The sequence below is a fragment of the Diabrotica virgifera genome, chromosome 5 (genome assembly GCF_917563875.1).
Source record: "Diabrotica virgifera virgifera chromosome 5, PGI_DIABVI_V3a".
NCBI lineage: Eukaryota > Metazoa > Arthropoda > Insecta > Coleoptera > Chrysomelidae > Diabrotica > Diabrotica virgifera.
The window spans coordinates 69533832-69546855 of NC_065447.1; the positions used below are offsets into that span (position 1 = coordinate 69533832).

Genomic DNA, 13024 nt, shown 5'->3' on the forward strand with positions numbered 1-13024 from the left:
GAAGTTTCAGGTAAAAGATCTCTCCTTGATCTTTTTAATAAAGTTTATAAAACTGGCTTTATACCAACGGATTTTCTGCTATCGACTTTTGTAACGATACCTAAAAAGCAAATGCGAAAAGATGTAGTAACTTCCGAACCATCAGCTTGATGTGTCACGTTTTAAAGATATTTTCAAGAATTTTGCACACCAAAAAGGAGAACAACAACTTGGTAACACACAGTTTTGCACAGAGAAGCACTATTTAGTATTAAGGTTATGGTACAAAGATGCAGAGATCGGATATCCGGATTGTATGTGTTTCCTTGATTTTGAGAAGGCTTTTGATCGAGCAAAACATACTAAAATTATTGCCATTCTTCAGCAGGTGAGTATTCATGATAAAGACCTACGTATTATTAAAAATATTTACTGGAATCAACTTGCAAACATGAGGATTGGCCGGGACCGTCTAATATTTAACATCTATTCTTTGTTCGTTTTCAATAAACCAGTGGATAATGTTCAATGTGGTATCAAAATGAATGGCGTCAATTTTAACCTTCGGAGTACGAAGACTGGGTCAAGCGTGACCCGAAATTCAGTTATTTCTTAATATTTTATGAAATAATTTTTTTACAAATCCGATTGATCGTAAGTTCTCCTTATTTGTTTTAATCTATTTTTTCGTATATAATTCGCGAACATGCAAATTACAGTTTTTCCTCTACGTAACATCTATGATGCCGGGTCAGTCCTGACCCGGTCTTCGGATTTCGAAGAATATTTTCAATAATGTTTGTAAGTACACGTAAATCGCAGCCGTCTCTGTTTACGGGTATACGTACAGTGGAACCCCGATAAGTCGGCCTCCGATAACCCGGAAGTCCGGCTAACCCGAACCGATTTTCATCAGACAAAACAAACTTTTTTTCACTTTGACCAAGTTTTTTACTAAGAAATAAACAATACTGTATACAACTGTACGTAATTTAGATCTATTGTGCATATTTTATGTATTTCATGTTTTTGAAATTATGTATAATGGAGTTTATCTGTAAGTATACCGTGTTTTATTAATTTTTACCATATTCTCCGGCTAACTCGGATTTTCGATAACTCGGATCGGCCGCAGTCTCGATTAATCCGACTTATCGAGGTTCCACTGTATTCAAATATATGGCCGGAGCAAATTTACCTATGCCCGTTTTCTGTAAGGTATTAAAATCTGGCCGCCGCGCCGGAGCGAACTAGTATGTGCCCTATGGGTAACCATCTTAAAAAATTTAAATACAATAATTTAGGATTTTGTTTGTTTTTTGTTAAATTAAAGATACTGTTTAATAATACTGACTATTTAAAACATCCTTATAAATAAAATGAGAATGGGTCACGCTTGACCCATCATCGTAATCTAAGTAAGTCTAATAATCTCCGTACTCCGAAGGTTAATAATATGAGATATGCAGATGACATTTTTTAATTGCAGACAATAATTACGAATAACTGTAACATCTGATTAATAGGATTACCGCACCAAATGTCACATTAATTGTTGAATATGGACTCAAGCTGAACACCGCAAAGACAAAGTAAAACGTCAGTACAACCGGAAGTGATAACAGCTTATAGTGCACAAATGGAGAGAACTAACAGTATCACCTACCTTGGTTGTAATCTAAATGAGGACTGGGACATGAGAGAAGAAATTAAAATACGTATAGAGAAGGCCAGAGCTGCATTCTTTATGCCTGATTTATACTCAGCCACTGCCGGAAATACCTATTGCCCGAAATACGATATCGACGCGAGTGAGGTGTTCACATCAGTTCCTCGCTAATGTCCATTTACCGAACGACTCTCAAGAATGGAATGTGACGACAGCATCGTCTTGCTCCCTTACTCACTTGCCGCTTTGCCGGCGGCAAGTGAGAGAGAGAGAGAGAGAGAGAGAGAGAGAGAGAGAGAGAGACAGAGTAGTTGAATGTAAATACCTACTCGCGCTCGCGCTGCCTGTCCTTTCACTTCCATCTCGAAAACCGTGCAATGGCAGTAGCATGAGTAGCAGCAGCGCAAGTGAGCTATTTACACATTCACGCTGCCCACTTCCCTGCCCAATTCCCTGCCCAAAAGGACTGAGTGTAAATGCGGTATTAAGATGAAGAAAGTGTTATGTGGAAACAATATTATTTTGAGTCTGAAAATTAGATTAGTGAGATGATAATATGTGTTCTCTACTCTTCTGCATGGTGTTGAAGGTTGGACTTTAACGGATACACTTCTCAAGAAAGTGGAAGCCTTTGAAATCTGGGTGTATCTGAGAATCCTACGAATAAGTTGGGTGGATAGAATTCATAACGAAGTTGTTTTGCATCGGATGGGAAAAGTTATGGAAGTCGTCAGAACAGTAAAGCATCGCAAATTTCAATATTTTGGTCATATACGACACTCAGAGAGATATAAAATACACCATTTAATAATATAAGGTAAGGTAGACGAAAGAAGAGGACCAGGTTGAAGAAGAACGTTGTGGCTTAGGAACCTGGGAGAAGGGTTTAATAGATCCTCTAAATATCCTTTCCCAGCTGCCGACAAAAAAATTACTATAGCCAATTTGATAGTCAACGCTCGATAATCGAGCACATAATAATCGTATCAGAGCGAGTAACGACTATTGTATCTACTTTGATTATTTTGATTATTCTGATTACTTCGTACCAATCGTATTAGAGCGAGTAATGACTACTGTATCTACTTTGATTACTTTGATTACTCTGATTACTTTGTTACTTCGTACCAGTCGTATCAGAGCGATAATGACTATTGTATCTACAACCACTACACTTGATTACTTTCTAGACTGACCGGAAAAATATGGAAATGATAATGTTTCTACAGTATGATCAACAACTTTAATTTTTTATGTATTGCATTGGTTTTATTATAATTAAATGAGTGAAAATAATTTCGACCACGAGTCAGTAATCTGTTAACCGAGATACAGTAGTACCAAGCGGCGCCGCTAGGAGAACACTCCAATAATGCGTCGCAGATTACTTTAATGAAACGTGGTCATTTATACTCTAAAACCGAGTAAAGTATAACAAAAAACAAAATAATCGTTTCGTTTTGATTCAATTCGAGTCTCTTGCCATCGCCTGACACTTGGTGTTTCGGAATCTATCCCTTGTTAAAGAGGCTTTACAAGAAGATTGAATTGCACCATAACGAAACGAAAAATAACTGCAGATATTAATATATTTGCAGCGGAGTGTGGTTAGACTGCCCTCTAACGGGGAATGGCGAAATGAGTGAAAATAATTTCGACCACGAGTCAGTAATCTGTTACCCGAGATACAGTAGTACCAAGCGGCGCCACTAGCAGAACACTCCAATAATGCGTCGCAGATTACTTTAATAAAACGTGGTCATTTGTACTCTAAAACCGAGTAAGGTATAACAAAAAACAAAATAATCGTTTCGTTTTGATTCAATTCGAGTCTCTTGCCATCTCCTGACACCTGGTGTTTCGGAATCTATCCCTTGTCAAAGAGGCTTTACAAGAAAACTGAATTGCACCATAACGAAACGAAAAATAACTGCAGATATTAAAATATTTGCAGCGGAGTGTGGTTAGACTGTCCTCTAACGGGTACCGCTTGGTACCGCGGTTTGCCGCTTGGTACTACTGTATCTCGGTTAACAGATTACTGACTCGTGGTCGAAATTATTTTCACTCATTTCGCCATTCCCCGTTAGAGGGCAGTCTAACCACACTCCGCTGCAAATATATTAATATCTGCAGTTATTTTTCGTTTCGTTATGGTGCAATTCAGTCTTCTTGTAAAGCCTCTTTGACAAGGGATAGATTCCGAAACACCAGGTGTCAGGGGATGGCAAGAGACTCGAATTGAATCAAAACGAAACGATTATTTTGTTTTTTGTTATACCTTACTCGGTTTTAGAGTACAAATGACCACGTTTCATTAAAGTAATCTGCGACGCATTATTGGAGTGTTCTCCTAGCGGCGCTGCTTGGTACTACTGTATCTCGGTTAACAGATTACTGACGCGTGGTCGAAATTATTTTCATTCATTTCGTCATTCCCCGTTAGAGGACAGTCTAACAACACTCCGCTGCAAATATTTTAATGTCTGCAGTTATTTTTCGTTTCGTTATGGTGCAATTCAGTCTTCTTGTAAAGCCTCTTTGACAAGGGATAGATTCCGAAACACCAGGTGTCAGGGGATGGCAAGAGACTCGAATTGAATCAAAACGAAACGATTATTTTGTTTTTTGTTATAATTAGACCAGGGCATACAAAATACCTACCTACTGAGAAATACGATTTTCGATATGATTACCGGTACTCAAATACAAAAGTAACAAAAGTAATGATAGTAATCAAAGTAATGAATACTGTAAATGATTACTTGTTATATCGGAATACCTATACAAAATAGCTACCTACTGAGAAATTAATACGACTTTCGATAATATCATGATTAATTACTACATATTATGATTACCGCTACTCCAATACAAAAGTAACCATAGTAATCAAAGTAACGAATACTGTACATCATTACTTTATACAAAAGTAACGATTGGTAATGAATACTCGAAAGTAACTATAATCAACATCACTAGGTAGAGCAGAGAATCAGTTCGACGTCGGTCGATATCGGATCGGATCGGATCGAAGAAAAACGGATCCAATGTAGGCACCGCCATTTAATACTATGGGCTATGGATTTATTTTTTAATCCGACGTCGGCCCACGTCGGATCGAATCGGAGAAATACGGATCCAATGTAGTTGCCGCCTTTCCGGACGACTGCGTCCAAATTATTATTATAAACCTTCCCTAATTGCTTATTGTCTTAATGTCTTATTGCTTGTCTTAGCACAAAGTACATATTTTAACCTATCCCTTAGGTAGGATCTAGCCAGGCAGAGTCCGGCAATATTCTCGATTTAAAAGATGAGTGCATGAATTTGTAGATTTTTCCAAGTTAACCAAGGGATATCATCGACTTTGTATTTAAATATAATATTATATTTTATCTTTTAGCATATTCTCAAATATTTTATAAATCCTGGTACCATAGCTATCGGCATATAATTGCTTACCTACGTCATTTTTATTTCCTTTTATTTTTTCGATATTAGCACTATTTTATATGAGTACTAGACAAGACGAAAACGGCGGGTTCGTTGGAAAAAATATTCTTATGAGATTTTTTTGCATAATTACATTCGTGAGACATCCCAGAATAAGGTTCAAGAAGTCGCCCACGTGAAAAGTGGGCCAATTTTTTTTTAACAATTTTTTTTAATCAAATTGCAAAAATCAATATTTTTGGCGCGGATAATTTTTTTGTAGGTTTTTTTAACCATTCTGGATAAAAAAGATTTGTCATAATTTTTCTCTAAAGTTGATCGTTTTCGAGTTATAAGCAATTTAAAATTGAAAAAAAAAAAACGAAAAACGGCGATTTTCAAGGTTTAATAACTCGGTTAAAAGTTATTATTATGAAAGTCAGAAAGTGACTAAATCAAAGTTTAATGCCCCCCTACAAGATCCTGAAAAATTTATTAAAGCTGTTATTTTTAAGTAATAATATTGAGCGCCATGCACGTGGTAGCCGGCCGTAAATGCTGAGTGCGAGAGAGATGCCACTCCGGCAGTCCAATTGTGCATCTTACTTGCACTCACATTTACGGCCGCCTACCACGTGCATAGCGCTCATTATTATTACTTAAAAATATCAGCTTAGTAATAAAATAATGACAACAATTTCTTAAGGATGTTGTAGGGGGGGGGGGCATTAAACTTTGGTTTAGTCACTTTCTGACTTTCATAGTAATAAATTTTAACCGAGTTATTAAGCCTTGAAAATCGCCATTTTTCGGTTTTTTCAATTTTAAATTGCTTATAACTCGAAAACGATCAACTTTAGAGAAAAATTATAAGAGACCATTTTTATGCAGAATGGTCCAAAAAAACCTACAAAAAAATTGTCCGAGCAAAAAATATTGGTTTTTTGCAATTCGATTAAAAAAATTTGTTAAAAAAAAATTAAACCACTTTTCACGTGGGCGACTTCTTGAACCTTATTCTGGGATATCTCACGAATGCGATTATGCAAAAAAATCTCATGGGAATATTTTTCACAACGGACCCGCCGTTTTCGCCTTGTCTATTATAATAAATACACATAGTTTCAAGTTATGTATCACTTAAAATTATGCTCATTTTCAAAGTTGATTTTTGCGTGAACAGATTAACGGATGCAGCTAATTTTTTTTGATTATTTTAGATTTTCCTTTGGTATTTACACGTCATGTGAGCAAAGGTTTACTCAAACTTTTCTTTTGAACTTATACCGGGTGGAAGAAAAGATATGTTTTTTCTGATGTTAAGTTTGTGACATTCTGTAGGGCGGAAACGGGATATAAGTGTAAGTATGTAATACAGCGGTTCTCAAACTTTTTTATTAGCGGCACCCTTGTAGGGCTAAAAATATTTCGAGGCACACCAACCCTTGAAGCGATTTGGGAAACTACCAAAAATGAAAAAAAAATTCTGAGGCTCATTTGATTTCAATATAAATTTTATTTCAGATCAATAAAATGCAGTAGATTTGATATTCAAACATCCTTACTTAATGTGATGAATGAAACTGTTTCGATGATGTTTTCATTATAATATCCTTTATAATTATGGGAATCTTTGTAAGTTTGACCCCCAAATCCCTTGATGCTTGAAGTTTTCTTCTGTATTTGTTTCTAATGTAAGCATATGTGGAGAAAGAAGACACACAGAGACAAGTCGGTGTGAAACACACAAGTTTTTTCACTGCAACCTTGCCAACAACATTATTTTCTAAATATACCTGCATCCAGAACTCCTCTTGGCTTCCTTCACGGCATTTGAGTTTTAAACTGCTATCTTCGCTGATCTGAAGTAGATTTTGAAAAACTTAATTTGTCATTCCCACAGGTTTATTTTTGGGTCGCACGACAACGGGTCCGTCATCCAGCTATATAAGTCATCTGTGTCAACGTCAGGAAAATAGTTTACAATACTTTCTTCCAAACCTTGCAAATGAGCAATAACAAATTTAAAGAAGTTCGTTTGAGGATTGATTTTATTTGTTATAACAAATTCCTGTAATCGACAGAAATTTGTCAGGTTCCTCTTTTCAACACATGCTTTGAAAAATGTAAGTTTTTTACGAAAGACTTTGATTTGATCTATTTGTACTCCTCCTTTGTCTTGAAGCGAACTGGTGGTTTTATTTATTATTTCGAAGATGTCTGAAAGGTATCCCAATTTTAGCAGCCAATTGACATCTTTCAATTCTTGGATGAAAGACTCCTCTGTAAATGTGATAATCAGTGGATCTTTTAGTTCAAACAGTCTTCAGCGGTGAGCTTTATAAGGCGTGCTTGAAGCGGACTGCTCTTCACAGGGTTAATTATTTTCACATAACCATCCAATACGTCTTTCAAATTTTGCGGCATCTTTTCAGTTGCCAAAGAATGGCGATGTAAAATAAAATGAGTGCTGGAGGCATAGTCTGCCACTACCTTTATTCTAGACACCGCCTCTCTAATTTTCCCAACCATTGCAGCCGCTCCATCACTGCAAATATCCACACATTTACTCCACTATATATCATTTTTTCTTACACTCGTGGATAGCCTTGAAAATTTCTTCACCAGTGGCATAACTTTTAAGCTCTTCACACATACGGAGTTCTTCTTTTATTTTCATCCCGAATGAAAACTTCACAAACAGAAGCAGAACAGCAAGTCCAGCAACGTCGGTACTTTCATCAAGCTGTAAACTGAAGAATTCACAAGTTTTTAATCTATTTATAAGCTCTCTCCCTACAAATTCTGAAACAGTGTGAATTATCTTGCTTAGAGTGCTGTTTGACATCTACACATTGTCAATCTTCTTGGTCATATCTAGACCTAACATGCATTGTACGACATTCTTCACGCAAGGTTTAATCAGTTCCTCGGAAATGATATGGGATTTTCCAGCTTTTGCAATGTGCAAACCAACAATAAATAATGCTTCAGTGGCGTCTTCGTTTTCATTTTTGCAGACTCTTTCTATCATGCATGACCCTGCCTGAACAGATGAAACACGACGTTTGAAGGTTTCTTCGGCCTTATCGGCTAAACCGGGATGATTAATTTCCAAATGTATTTTTAATTTAGATAGAACCAAGCACCCATTAGCAACAATTTTATGACAATTCACGCATTGGCCTTCTGATGCCTGTTCGTTGCCAACTTGAATAAAGCCATATAACGTGAGATAGCAAGGATCATACCTTCTTATTTTTCCCCGAATTTCTTTTTGGTAAGGAACCTCCTTCTCCATCTCTGCTAGTTGTCACTAAATCAGTTGATTCAGATGCTTCAGTGACTTCACTACATTCCCTTTTCAAATACCCAGATTTCAGCGAATTTTCCATTATTCTGGAATGAAAAAAATGTCCCAAATAAAAGAGAGCAAAATATTGCCAACAGTGAAAGGTATTTTCCAACCGTAACAGCGCAAGGCATATTTTATGGCAAAAATAGCAACAAAAGTACATAATATTATACATATTAATTCCAATGAATATAATTAGGTACTTACGCCGTCACTTTTATTCTGCAGTTATATCCTAAAATTTCCACTTTGAAATCTAACTCTAATTTTTACAAAATTCACTTACCGGCTGCAATAATTAAACTGTGCAAATCGCAGTGGCGTAGGTCGAATTCGGCTGTTTGTTTCTCGGTCGCCATCGAGAATACACAAGTACAAATAGTAAGCATGTTTCGATTGGACAGTGGCACAGCGGCTGGTTGTTCGATTTTTCTTAATAAATGTTCCACGTCACCCCTGGCAAATGCTTGAGGCACCCTAGGGTGCCTCACCCACTTTGAGAACCTCTGATATAATATATCAAAATCTTATTATAGCCTTATGTTTTATGAACATTTTGTTTTTTGAGTGTCTCTAATGTCTTTGGAAAAAAAAAGTAGACGGTTTTATTCTTTAACATGACGTGTTTTAACTGAAATAGAACTAAATTAACAATAATAAATAACAGCTAATAAACCTTTAAAACAGAGAGGCACATAACGCTAACGATTTTGGTCAACACCTTTAGAATTTAGTTGTCTACCAAGTGAGCGGTATAAGATTTGAAAAAAATTTAAATTTAATAGTTTGTATGTTGATAAAAGCTACATTTTAAAATTATCCTGAAATATACAGGGTGTCCAAATAAATGGCGGCATATCAAAGTAATATTTTTTCTTATAGAACACCCTGTATTTTATTGCATTTTTTAATTGTCCGCAAAAAATAAGGTATAGTTTCGTAAGGCTTCCCTATACATATGTACAGAGTGTTCTGAGTTATGATTACTATTTTTAAAATGTAAAGTTTTAAAGAATGCTTATTCTCAAGTTATTTAAGAAATTATAAAAACATTAATTCTGCATCTAAATAGTTAAATATTGGTTGAATGAATTCCATGATTAATTATCACAGATTTGTCTACAGCGTGTCCAAATTTACAGCTTCATTATTGGAGTATTCAATGTGTCATATGATGCTTATTTTAAATAGAACACTATGTATATTAATAAATAATTATACTAAACAAATTTACCTCTTTCAATTGGTGTATGGATGTCCTACACCTAAGTGTCATAGTTTTTGCGTCATTTACAATTATTTAAATTCTTAATCTGTAAATCGAGTTTAAAACAAAAGATGTAGTTAATTAATGTTATTGTATGACATTGTCAATTTATGATAGTACGGTCTGGTAATTATCAAAACTATAAACATCCGTGAATGATATTCAATTTCTTTTACTTAAAAATGGCTTTTGCAGAGCCAATTACATTCAAATTTAATTGTTCCTAAAAATGAATAATCACGCTATCTCTAAAAGAGTAGATATAAGTATGCTGCTTTGCATTGGGAAATATTTTTAAAACTATCTCTTAGCTTCTAAAGTTTACGCTTAAAAGGATCCTGATAGAAGACACCCAAAAAATATAATGTTACATCGGTACGAAAAGTTAAATAAAAATAAACAAATTATTTTTGAATAATTGATGGATTCGACCGTTACTTGATGGAAGTTCATTTTATCTCACAATAAAACACTGAAAAACGTTTGTTTTTCTATACTTCCACAAAATTTATTACAACTATGTTATTACTACAGCTGTTTCGGCAAAGTGCCTTTCTCAAGTGATATATTTTACAATGTGTTTGCCTTTTTAAGTCTTTAACTGAAGAGGTTGAGGAGTGGGGAGCTGTTTGTCTCGAGTTGGTCATTCAGAATTATATCTGTATTTTTCAATTTATTAATTTCCATTGATTCTAAAAGTGATAGCTTAAGGCCTTTATTTTGAATATGTAGAATTTGAAACTCTTCATTGAAAGAATGATTATGATCTAGAAGGTGAAGTGCGTATGTAGAAGTGTCTGTTTTTCTATTGTTGAAAGCCCTTTTGTGTTCTGCTCTCCGTTTTTCAAAAGTTCTGCCAGTTTGACCGATGTAAGTTTTCGGACAGTCACCACAAGTTAGTTTATACACACCACTCTGTAGTTGCTTTCTCTTTCGGCTTTTATTGTTTCTAATATGTTTGCTTAAGTTGTTGTTAGTTCTGAAAGCTGGTGTTATTCCTTTCTTTTTTATGTATCTGGCTATTTTTGTTGTTATTTTGCCAGTATATGTGAGAGAGCAGAAGGTACTGGGTTCTTTCTGTGGTGGTGGATACACTAATTTCAAGGCTTTCTTATGGAGTTTTTGGTTTAAAATGTTGTTAACTGTTTGTTCGTTATATCCATTGTTTACTGCTATTTGTCTAATGCTATTTAGTTCTGTCTCGAAGTTATTTTTTGTCATAGGAATTTCTGTCAGTCTATGTATCATGCTATGGTAGGTTGCTAATTTGTGTTGTGTAGGATGGGATGATGAATTGTGTATAGTTGTGTCAGTATGGGTAGGTTTATGATATAACGATTAGATGTAACGATTACCAGACTACACAACAAACATGAGTTCTCCGTATATCATAAACCTACCCATACTGACACAACTATACACAATTCATCATCCCATCCTACACAACACAAATTAGCAGCCTACCATAGCATGATACATAGACTGACAGAAATTCCTATGACAAAAAATAACTTCGAGACAGAACTAAATATCATTAGACAAATAGCAGTAAACAATGGCTATAACGAACAAACAGTTAACAACATTTTAAACCAAAAACTCCATAAGAAAGCCTTGAAATTAGTGTATCCACCACCACAGAAAGAACCCAGTACCTTCTGCTCTCTCACATATACTGGCAAAATAACAACAAAAATAGCCAGATACATAAAAAAGAAAGGAATAACACCAGCTTTCAGAACTAACAACAACTTAAGCAATCATATTAAAAACAATAAAAGCCGAAAGAGAAAGCAACTACAGAGTGGTGTGTACAAACTAACTTGTGGTGACTGTCCGAAAACTTACATCGGTCAAACTGGCAGAAATTTTGACAAACGGATAGCAGAACACAAAAGGGCTTTCAACAATAGAAAAACAGACACTTCTACATACGCACTTCACCTTCTAGATCATAATCATTCCTTCAATGAAGAGTTTCAAATTCTACATATTCAAAATAAAGGCCTTAAGCTATCACTTTTAGAATCAATGGAAATTAATAAATTGAAAAATACAGATATAATTCTGAATGACCAACTCGAGACAAACAACTCCTCAACCTCTTCAGTTAAAGACTTAAAAAGGCAAACACATTGTAAAATATATCACTTGAGAAAGGCACTTTGCCGAAACAGCTGTAGTAATAACATAGTTGTAATAAATTTTGTGGAAGTATAGAAAAACAAACGTTTTTCAGTGTTTTATTGTGAAATTATTTTTGATGACGTCAACGAACTTGATGTCCTGCTTTCTGTTACGGAAAACCCAAATACTAGTACGAGAAAAATTTCGGGTCAATTGGAAATCAGTCAAACGAGTGTATGTAGCATACATTATAAAAACCACTATCATCCGTATAAAACTCAACTACACCAGCATTAGACAGAACAGGAACGTTTAACTTTTCGTTTATGGACGTTAGAATTTGGAAATCATGATTTTTTTAAGAATGTATTGTGTACAGAAAAATCTACCTACTTTTCATAATAATCGTCTAGTTAATAGACATACCTTTCATTTTATTATAATACAGTAAACAAAAATTTTACCGTTGATCGCCAACATCGATGAAGTGTTAATGTTTGGGGCAGTATTCTGAGCAAGTACGTTATCGACCCATATTTTTTTGACGAAAATCTGAATGAAGTAACTTTTTTAAATTTCTTAAAACAAGTTTTTTGGATCCTTCTTAAAACCTTTCACCTAACGTGCGAACAAACATGTGGCTCCAATTGGACGGAGCTCCTGCTTATTTTTGACGTGATGTTAAGTTAAGAATAACATCAACATAAAATTTAGAAATAAATGGATAGATAGATTCGGTCCATATATTTGGCCACCTAGGTCACCAGGATTGACCATGATGGATTTTTTTAAATGGGGTTATATTTATTAAAATATTGTAAATGGTACACTTCCTACCCTACTATGTAGGTACTTCAGATGATATTTTTATGAAATTAATAATTTCGAACGATTTTGCGTCTATATCACCAGCTGTGTCAAATAATGTAAACAAATCATTTAAAAACGCTTATTGTATAACCATTTTGAACATGTATTATATAACTGATATTTTTTTACTAGTAAGTTGTGGTTCATTTTGTATTATTTATGTATTTGTTTAATTCAGATTCTTTGTGTTTCGTTATGTATTTAGTTATTTTCAATAACGAAAAAATTTATTTTACAAATCAGCAAATAAAAATATACCGACATATTTATTTACAACTACACTCTATAACAACTGTGCCAAGATGATCGGTATAAAAATCGA

At 34.8% G+C, this 13024-nt stretch overlaps 1 protein-coding gene across 1 annotated transcript in view; it reads left to right on the plus strand.

The window, feature by feature from the left end:
• LOC114329245 (uncharacterized) overlaps positions 1-13024 on the plus strand; it is a 499354-nt gene that overhangs the window by 350273 nt on the left and 136057 nt on the right. The gene's annotated exons all lie outside the window — the stretch shown is intronic.